The 10820-nt window shown below is 39.8% G+C and overlaps 1 protein-coding gene across 1 annotated transcript in view; it reads left to right on the top strand.

The window, feature by feature from the left end:
• Window positions 1-1210: 1210 nt before the first annotated feature.
• LOC105684361 (latrophilin Cirl) overlaps window positions 1211-10820 on the top strand; it is a 108264-nt gene continuing 98654 nt past the window's right edge. The window contains exon 1 of the mRNA XM_048656230.1: window positions 1211-1906. The gene's annotated coding sequence lies outside the window, so the exon portion shown is untranslated. The remainder of the gene's footprint in view (window positions 1907-10820) is intronic.

Below are 10820 nucleotides of genomic sequence, written 5' to 3'. Positions count from 1 at the left end.
GGTATGTGTAATATTCAGGATCGCGTCTCGCGGCGTCGGCGCCGTGGGGCGTCGTCGGGGGTTGGGATCGACGGTGCGGCGGATCGGGGGTTGGAGGAGGGGGGAAGAGGTTCTAAGGGGGTGCAGGTGGGGAGGTCGGGGGCGTCGCGAGGAACCGCGAACATACTAAACCGCCGGGCGACCCACGTCGCGCGACAGTCCGGTCTCCGAGTGTTGCCCAAGGCATACCAGCTCATACATTATAGATAGAGGAGACGAATTTATTAAAATTATACATATTTTTATTTCCCTCGTCGTCCTCATTGTTCTTCTTTTCTCTCTATAATTAATAAACGTGTGACGTATAGGTATGTAACGTTTGTGAGAAAACTAATTGTATCTACGTTATCGTTACGATATACGTAATGTGTACGTGATAATTATCGCGCATGTACGTGTAATTACTTGTATATATCGAGAAGGGAGGAAAAACAAAAATATACGAAATAAAAAAAAAAAAAAAAAATTAAAAGAAATGGAGAAAAATCTTGAACGATTTTCAAAACTACACTTTACAGGTTTCGTTAAATTAGTCGATAATTATAAATCGATCGACGAGTGTGAATAAAAAAGGAAAAAGAAACGAAACAAAAATAGAAAAATAAAAGGAGAAATATTTGAAACAATTTTCAAAACTGCACTTCAACGTTTTCGTCAAGTTTGTCAATATTTGTAAATTGATCGACGTGTGTGAATTGAAAAGAGAAATAGAGAAAAAAAGATTCGGTGAATTGTGGCTTTTTTTTGGTTTTTGTTTCTTCCGATTTTTTTTTTTTTTTTTTTTTGTTATTTTTTGTCGGGAATCACAGTAACCGAACAAGTGCGACGAGAAAGTGTGTTCGATCTACGTTTTTCGTACGTACATATGTGTGTACGACTGTGAGGTAAAAAATTGCGGTAGGAAATAAATGAAACGAATAAGATAAAGTTGGGATTAATTATGATCTGGCTACAGCGAGCTATTGCAAACGTAAACTTCATGAATTCACAAGCTATTCGGATGAACTTGATCTGTGATCTACGTTGAATAGTTTGACAAGTTTCTTTGGCAACAGCTGTGCGATGGTATCCGAGATAAATTGAAAATCTGAACTCCGCGGTACTACAGTGTGTGATTGGATTTATAATTTTTTTAAGTTTTGATCATCGTCGCGATCGAAATCTTGTATGCATGATTGGATAATTCAAAAATTTTTCTTCTTTTGCACCCGCTTTTCATCGACAAGTCATTCTTCTTTTTCTTTTCCTTCTTCTTCTAACTTCGATTTTTAAGTATCCAGTATTTTCAGATGCAGGTGATGAATAATAATTTTCATACATTTGATTACAACAACAACGATAATCACAATCATAATAATATTAGTGGTCTGGCAAAAATCGATTCGAACCATTCAAAATTATCTAAATAAGAATTTGAAGAAGAATAAAACAATTGAAATTGAAAATTAAGTGTGTCAATTATAATCGGGGTAGATTCGGTACGTTAAGCGGTTGAAATGAGAGATTCGTGAGTAAATTGATGAAAAAGAGAAAAAAAGGAAAAATCAAATCGAATCAACTCGATAAATAATTATACGATACGTGCATATTGTCGTTGTTATATCCAGTGCGAAATAAAAACAAAAACGAAGAGAAACGAATTTAACGAACGTAAAAATTGAAATTAAAATTTCTACTGTACAGTGACGTGAAATTATTTGGTTTGGTTATTTTCGGTGAATCATAGTTATTTGTGTACGGAAGGAAACACACCTGTAATATCAAATTACCGATGCGACTCTACTGCCGGTGCACCGAACAGGGACTAAATTCGAATGGATTTTTAAACGACCCATCGAGAAAACCGACAAAGATAATCGAACTATAGGTGAGTAATTTATGTGTATACGATATTATGATTTTTTTTTTGAAATTTACTTATTCATTCGTCGGATAATTTTCATTCTTTTTTCTCGTCTCTTTTATTTTATATCGCATGCTAGGAGCGAGAAAGTAAAAGAGACGAACAAAATCCGGGGCACAGTCGGGATGTTATTTCGATTTTACATGCGTATGAGCCGCCGTCAGATCGACGAGAGATAGAAAATAAGAATTCAGTCGTGTACGTATAGGTACGTAGTCCGTGTGCGTTATATACATAAACTTTTTTCTTTTTTTTTTTCATTTGATTTGATTCGATTCGATTCGATTCAATTTAGACATCGAAATTGACGGGGTTGACGGGGATTCGCCTCCGCTATTCGCACGATTTTATAGCATTTTCAACGCCGCTCTTCACAACTCCGATATATATATATATATATATACTTGACATGCTCGGCTACGTACATCCTTCGATATTATAACCATGTAATGCACACGCGTACGTGAACACACCGACATTTTCCCACGATCTTTTTACAAAAAATTCGCTGAACGGAAAAAAAAAATAAATAAATAAATAAATAAAACAGAACATTTTTCTTTCTCATATTTTCATTTATCTCACTCTCGTCATCTTCACACGTGTCTCTGCGGAACGACATCCGCAATGATCCTATGGAACAGATGATCGATCGATGCGTCCAATTATTTATTCCATGCCGATCGCTAGTCATACCGAGTGATTATCGAAAAAGTGAAAAAACAGTAGTTCAAACTGCAAGTGGAGTAGATGGCGACTTATCTGACGATCTAATCGTTGCGACGTGAGCTTAACGTTCGTGTCGCCTACCCACATAACCTCATAACTTAGATAGGTACATTCATTTTTTCCCTGCGGAAGTCTTCTCAAACAGATTCCATCCCGAAATAGTAATTTATAATAAAAGTGGAGTATAGGTAGCGAATCATTTGATAACCGAATCATTGCGACAGGTTATGTCGCGGTCACGTGACGACGATTTTAGCAGATGGCGCTACGAGCGGTTTTGCAAACACCTGCTTTGGCAATTCAATTCGAGAGAAACATGACCTGTAAAACGCCGCAATACTTTTTCTCAAATTGAAACAACAACGAATAAAATGATTCCCAACGTTTCTCTACGCCCGAAACTCGAAATTGCGAAGCACGTGTTGCGAAAGAACGTCATTTCTGATCGTCTCAACTCTCTGCGTAAAATTTTTACCCCAACCGAGATCGAATCATAGATGCATGTGGGGCAGGTCTAACCAAAAATCAGAGAGTAGGAGACGAAGGGGGCGAGAGGGAGATTCGGATGGAAAATTCTCGAGGAGTTTTTTCTCTCGCTCGAAAGAACAAACCCAAATCTCTATTTTCTAAACGCGCGTCATTGTCAACCGCTCTGCGGTTCCGAACGGTATTATACAAGTGATCGGCTGAGGTATGAATATACCTGTAGTATATCTTGAGTTAAGATCTACACGTGTTCAAAACCATCGGAGAACAAGGTAAATAGACCATCCGCAGTACATATGTATATTTCCGTATGTATTTCACATGGACATACGATTTAGACGTATAGCGGGCCCGGTTAATTCGTTGGTTCATAGTTCGTACGGTTCGGTAGCTAGCTCGTCGTCTCTCCGACGAACTTATTAAACGGACTCCTGCCGAAGTTGTGCCGCAAGTTTAAGTTTTAAGTTTTAAGTTCAAGTCGAAGTTTCGGTCGGAGCTGAAACGCCTGTCTTTTTCAAAACTATCATACCCACACAATAATCCGAGAGATATCACGTGTTCGTCGTATGTGAGCTAAGCATTCGTGAAACGTGCGTGGTACACATACGGTGGGCATGTGTATGTGTATATACGTGGTGTGCATGTACCCTCCTCACCTCTACACGATTAAAATAAAGTGTCGGATTTCATCGTGTCCAATGCGTGTCAGACACCGTGTCAAGTTTTGCTATATAACCGCGTGTGCATGGCACGATGGAGGTACAGATATGGTTGGTTTCGTTCGAGCAACAAAAACAAAAAAAAACGAAAAACAAGAAAAAAAAAAAAGAACGAGTAAGAAAAGAAATAGAGTGAAAGAGAGAGAGAGAGAGGGAGAGAGAAGTGATGCTACCGGAGATCGCAATTATGCTCAGTGCGAATGAAATTTTTTTTCTTCTCGCATCAATAATTATGCGTGTATGTACAGGACACGATTATACCTGCGATCGGACGCAAGGCAATTTTGAGCATGCTGAAAATTTTGAAGTTTTGATAAAAATCTTGAGGAGAGAAAAAGCATATATACATTCAGAAGATAGGAACGTTCGTGACAGTTTGGTTTTTGCCTAACCTGATTCGTTCAATTTTAGATTTCATTTTTATTCTCTCAAATTTTTACGCCCATAGACAAGCACGCGCGCGTATACCTATAGATTGGATATGTTGTGGTTGAGTTTTGCGAAGAAGAAAAAAACAAAAAAAACGAAGGACCTACTTAGCTCGTTGAGATGAATAACTTTCTGGCTACGACCCCGTAAAACTCTCCGAATCTTTCGGAGGCTTTTAATTCGCGCGTCGTATAAAATAACCTCTGAAATAGAATGACGATTTCCACATGTCGCGGCCGTGCGTCCGTTATTAAATTTAATTTTGCGAAGAATCCTTCGCGTTATCCGTACCAAATGTTCGCGACTCACCGCTGCCGTCGTCACCTTCGACGTGCGAACTTTTTTCTCTTTTCTCTGCGAGAGAAAAAAAAAAATTCTCTCGACGAATAAAACGAAATTTCGAACGGTCCGGCGACTTTGAACGCTCGAATCGACCGAGTCTCAAAAAAAAAAAAAAAAACTATGAAACGTGTTGCTTTTCATTTCCATTCCTTTACTTTCTTTTTTGGTTTTTCGAAACCGCATGACGTTCCACTTATTTGACAAATCTGTGGTAAATCTGGAAACAAACAGTTCCGAAAATAGTTTGGAAAAAAAAAAGAAAAAAGAAAGCGAAAAACAAAATCGTCATCCGTTTTTTTTACGTGTATATGTAACAGGGGCTAAATGTGTCAGAATCGAACATAGGCGAGTTAGCTTGTACAGTGGAACGAGTCTCTAGTACGCCCATATGGTTTTCATCTGCTTTACCCGCCGTAAGCGACCGCCTAGTAAGTCAGTTGAGATATTTTCATATCTTAGAAGCGATCTCACAATCAGATATAAGTCGACTGAGGTAAGGATTAGTTTTAATAGGCTTTCGAGGTAAGGAACGTTTCTTCCTGCCTTTGTAAATCTCCCTCTCTCTCTCCCTCTCCCTCTCTCTCTAGTTTCTTTTTCCTTCTGGTTCTTTTTTTTTTGCTCCCCACGAACACGCACGTACGAATGTCCCTATGATATCGTCGCAGACGCACCACGTACGCATGTGTGCGTACCCATTATAAATGCATAAAAATTCCTAGACAAATTTAAACGACGCGAGCCAGAAATTTTTCTCTTTCATTTCGAACGTTATTTCCGAAATATTTGTAATCGCGAAATTAACGGTGCATACCAAATACCGGATATTCATCCTTTTTTTTTTCTTTTTCCCTACAAATTTTTGATTACGGAGTTCGCGACTCGTTGCTATTCCGAAAATGAAACCGACGCTGAATTTTTTATCTTGAAATAGCGAATAGAAAAATGGAAAAAATCAATTCTAGTTGTGAGTACGTATGAAATGCACACTCGACGTGCGTTGTAGCTCTATAGGTTATGTGTAACAGTTCGCCTAGTTATATTTCAAATACATTTCCGGTCGGTCTGACAAAAAAAAAAAAAAAAAAAATCTTCCCGGTACTACTGCCTTGATATATGTAAAGCGTTCGAATATATACATGTAATTGAATACCTCTCTTTTATCATTATTCTTCTTTTTTTTTTCTACGAAAAAAATAATCTGCACATATCTATGTATATGCCTTCACGTATTCGGGTGTAGGTAGCGAAAATTCTTTCGCTTCACGTACACCGCGATACGGTTGGAGAAATTTTTTTTCGTCGTTTTTTAAAATCTTTCCATTTCACAATTGCAATTTTTACGATCTAGGTGTGCAAATAAATCTGCAGCCCTGAATAAAAGTGCACGTAAAAAAGGCGGTGAAATATTTTGATTTCGAAAAGTATCAAGCGCGGAGTGGGTGAATTTTTTTCCAATTTTTTTTCTGCCAGATTACAGATTTGAGAAAAAGTTAAAATCTGAAAAAAAAATCCTCATTTCTCGTACAGAGTAATCAAATTTCGTGATTCGAAAAAAGAAAAAAAAAAACATTCTAACGTAGTTTGTGACCCGTCCAGAGAGCTGCGCCAGTCAAATTATGCATTTATATATTCGGACGAGAAAATCTAACTCGTTCAATTTTATTCTAGGCGCGGTTATTATTAAGTTAAATGCATAAACACGAGCACGTTCATAGGTTATGTATTCGTAACGCGTGCGTGTGTATGCGCGTGTAACGTGGAGATATTGGAAAAAGAGAGAGAGAGAGAGAGAGCGAGAAAGAAAAAAAGGAAGACGAAAAAAAGAAAGATATACACGCGGCGAGGAGTCGCGGCCAACTGATCACGGCATTCCCGTGGGCCGAGGGGGGGGGGGGGGGGGGGGGGAGGCTACAATCATTCAATTAAACCTGTTCTATACAATTCTCTTGATATGATTTTATTTAATACAACTAACTATACGTATACATCAACTGCAGCACGACGCGCAGCGCCAGCCGGATACTGAATTACAGCCGACTTTCGATCCGCGCATACCTCCTATCGCGTTTTTCACGTTTTTTCATTCCAAATATTTTGGAAACCGAGGACATCGGACCGTCGAACTCGCTCTCGAAAAGTTGCTCCAATCTTCGGGGAATATCATAGAATTTTCTAATAGTTCAAAATCGTTTTTTTTCAAGAATTGATTCCAGAAGTTCTATGTAGTTACAGGTTAGGTCAGGTGTACAGGTATACAGGTCAGGTGTACCAACATCAATCTGGTTAAAGTTCCTTCCTGAAAGTTTCCGAAAACATTTTAATCAAAGAATATCCTTTCTCTGCGCAAAATCAGAATCAAAATCTAGAAAATTCTCCAATCCCGGTAAACTTTTTTTTTACACCAAATTTTGAAAAATTCTGAGGGATGGTAAACACCGGAGTATTAATTTCAGCGACATGTACGCAATTTGTAGAATGAGGTTACGAAACAAGAAAAAAAAATCGAAAGAAAATTTTTTTCAGTTTTCCAAATAAATATCTCGAGTGAAACCCGCGGTGTATTAAAACGTGTGCCTATAGCACAGTCCTCAGGTGTGCTGCTGCAACGGCGGCAGCAGTTCAATGGCTGATTGTACGCCACATACATATAGTTCTATACATATATGTATCATAAACATATATATATATATATATATATACATACACATCGACTACATCGCGGTATATACAGTACATAAATACCTTTACACGAAGGTGGCACGCCCCGCATCGGGCCAGAACTCGCGGAGGTCGTGTAGCTTTGAGGGTGTACAACGCCGTGTTGTACCTCACGGGCGTGTATACGTACGTATGTATTTACTTCGTTACATATGTGACGCGTGTACATATGTACGCGGGTACCATACGTACCTCACGACCGGCACACGGAGGATTTAGTTTAGTGTAACGTTCGATACTACAATGTAATCTCAGACTTCAGAGCCGAGCCGGGCGTCGCGACGTCGAGGCGAGACCGGGCCGTACGTGGGTCGGTGTAGAGGTGAGCTGCGTGTAGGTACCGCACATCGTTCGAACACCGGTGATTGCCTCGCTCGCTCGCTCGCTCGCTCGCTGCCGTCTTCGCTTTGCTTTTTTCCCTACCATTCTCAAACACACCGCGTCAGAAAATCACTTACTTAGTCTCTTCCTTCGCATACGTGAGCCTTACCTTACTTTCGTATTTTACGTACCCAACCGGCGAACGCGCACCACCCGTCTCAACGGACGGGAGAAGTGGTCAGCTGCAGTTGACTCCGAACCCCGCGAAAACCGATCCACGATTTGCAGCGTGCTGCGAAAATTCCGTCGTATCCGAAAGGCGAATATTTCCGTTCTTGATCTTTGGTTGTTCCGCTCTCGTATGTACAATCTGCGATCGTCGATTCTTTTCTTCCGGTGGTCTTATTTAAAACACACCGACGTTCGATGCTCAATTATTCGTAAGGAGTGGGGGAGGGGGGGGGGAGGGGGGATCGACGGACGGTAAAGAAGGTAAAAGAAAAGAAAAAAAACAAAAACAAAAACAAAGGACGTCCAGCGACTGATACAGGTGCGCAATTTCGTCGCCCGATGTGCAGTGAGGTATCCGTGAGCCTGCGAGGTCCTTGCGACGAAAATTAGTTAGCTGGACGAATTATGTGAGGAAAACGATACCTAATATACCTCATGTATATATATATACATATATATATATGTATCGTATAATGCACGTGTGCATTATACGTACGGCGTAAGGTAGAAGGATATATTAACGATACGTTGCACATACAGCAAGTTATGTACGGTAGCTGGTGCAGTCGCAACGTTGCAGGTGCCTATATGCGTGTATATGTATGTACGAGTATAGTATATATGTGTATATGTATCGACTAGCTTTATAGCCTGCGATCGTTGATTTTATTCATTTTTTTTTCATTTATTTTCTATTTTTTGTTTCCCCCCACACTTTTTCTCTCTCTTTCTCCCATGCGTCGCTCCCGTACGTACGTTACGTACGTACGCATGTATATGAAACAGAAGAGTCCGCCGTACATATATACGCCCGCGTAGGTAATATCCTCTGTATGCATACAGGTATACATATGTGGGTACCCGAGTTGTATTCTCCGCATCATCTTGTAATACCTGTTTTATACGTCTTCGCCGGGCGCGTAGTCTCACCTGTCCTTTGTTCAATTTTTTCGATCCTTTTTTTTTTTTCTGTTTTTTTTTTTTCGAATCGTTTTTCTGCTTCAAATTTTATTTTCATTTTCTACCCTCTTCTCGCCGTTCTCTCGTTACGCATACGTTTTATATGATCACGCGTTTCTTCTATTTCGTACGTACTTTTTTTTTTTTTCAAAATCTTCTTCCATTCCGTATTCCATGTTGTGACCTGCGGCGATATTTTGCCGATAAAATTTGCCGAAGTCCGAAAACGAGCGGATAAAAAAGATATCTCCACTTTCGTGTTTTACGATTTCAATTTTCACGCGTCCTCCTCGATGAAAATTGCCACGCGGAAATTATCCTGCGGGAGGGGGGGAGGCGATGGATAAGTAAGTTGCGCGATGAATAATGTGTACAGTACGTGTACCTATAACGATCGTATCGCAGTAGATCTCTCGTACATGAGGACGTATGTAAATCGCTCATATGTTACATATATATATATATGTGTGTGATACGTACAGTTGATCGGTTTAACGTAAGAGATAAATATGTGACTCATAATCGGTCTGATGTCGGCGCTTCTAAAAAAGACAACGCATCGTACAGTACTCCGCTGAGGTCGCGTCATCGCCTTCGCGTCGCACATGTTATCGCATAGTATACGCACAGCGTACACATACGTATCTTAACGTAACCCACGCGCATATCAGATAGCGAAATGTAAGGTCAAAACCGCAAAGAACCTCACGCTACAATTTTGACAAGGTTACACGTAATTTCGAATCAATTCCACCGTACGCCGACGGTCCGCGCGACTAATTTTTTTCGCTTTTCCAAAAACTTGATTTTTTTGAAAACGATTCATATCGCAACATAACTTTCAAACACATATCCGAAAATCGACGCAGAAACCGAAACCTAAAAAAAAGTATTCTTGGATCTCATCTTATTTTTTTTTTTCTCAACGAATGAAACGAACGATTTTTCGCATAGGAACCGGAAGTGCCGATGGAGCGTGCGTTCGATGATTATAATTTTCGTATCGAGCGGATGTGGTTCTTTTCTCTTCTTAGTCATTTAATTCCGCGCTCGTGTGATCCGATGATAATTATTTCGCGTTGAATTTCTATTAATAGGTGACGGAAATATTTATGTCTATCGTACAATAATCTGCATGAGTAGGTATACACGTGTGTACACACGTGTGCACGAGTAGTTGTGCACTCGATACATGTACGAAGGATATTACGTCGGGCGGTGATGCAGGTCGTGTATAACTATGTAAGAATGACTCTTGAATCGCGTGACTCACGTGTTTAATAATATATGTGTATAAGTATATACATAGAATTCGTTCGGCCGCAGCGCACACACACACGTACGCGCGTATATGTGTGTACGGAGCGAAGTTATACAGTGTCGTAATTGCGGCTAATGGTGGCGAGGAAAAATCCACGGGTGTGTTATAAAATTTTCTCGTGCAACGCGCACGGGGTTTTACGTATATCACTTGTATTCGTGTAACGTACATATGTACGCTACGTATCTCGTTAATGATCGTTATTGATAAGTAAATCGCGAATTTTTTTTTAATTTTATTTGTAATTTTTTTTTTTTTTTTTCTCGTCGGCGTTTTCCTTTCCAAAACTGTTCACTCGCATGCGAAGCCCGTTTCATTCGTCGTTCGTCTCCATCAGGAGGATATTTCAAGTTTTCCGCGTCCCTTTGTCAGATTTTCTTCTTTTTTTTTTTTCTCTCTCTTCTCATTTCTGTTCGCATGCGCACCACGCGAAATTCCTGCACCGAACGACTTCGATTTCACGAGTTGTTGAATCGAAACGTAAGAAAAATTTTTTTCCATTTTTTGCGCCATTTTTATTCTCGCTAAATCATCGACCTGTCGCATCAAAAGCCACGCACGAATATGATACGTACTGCATTGCACACATATATATTGGGCGTAAAATTTCTCCGTGCAAAAT

This window comes from Athalia rosae, chromosome 5 (genome assembly GCF_917208135.1).
Source record: "Athalia rosae chromosome 5, iyAthRosa1.1, whole genome shotgun sequence".
NCBI lineage: Eukaryota > Metazoa > Arthropoda > Insecta > Hymenoptera > Athaliidae > Athalia > Athalia rosae.
Note: the sequence above shows the minus strand (reverse complement) of the source record. Positions and strands in the feature narration are given on the sequence as shown.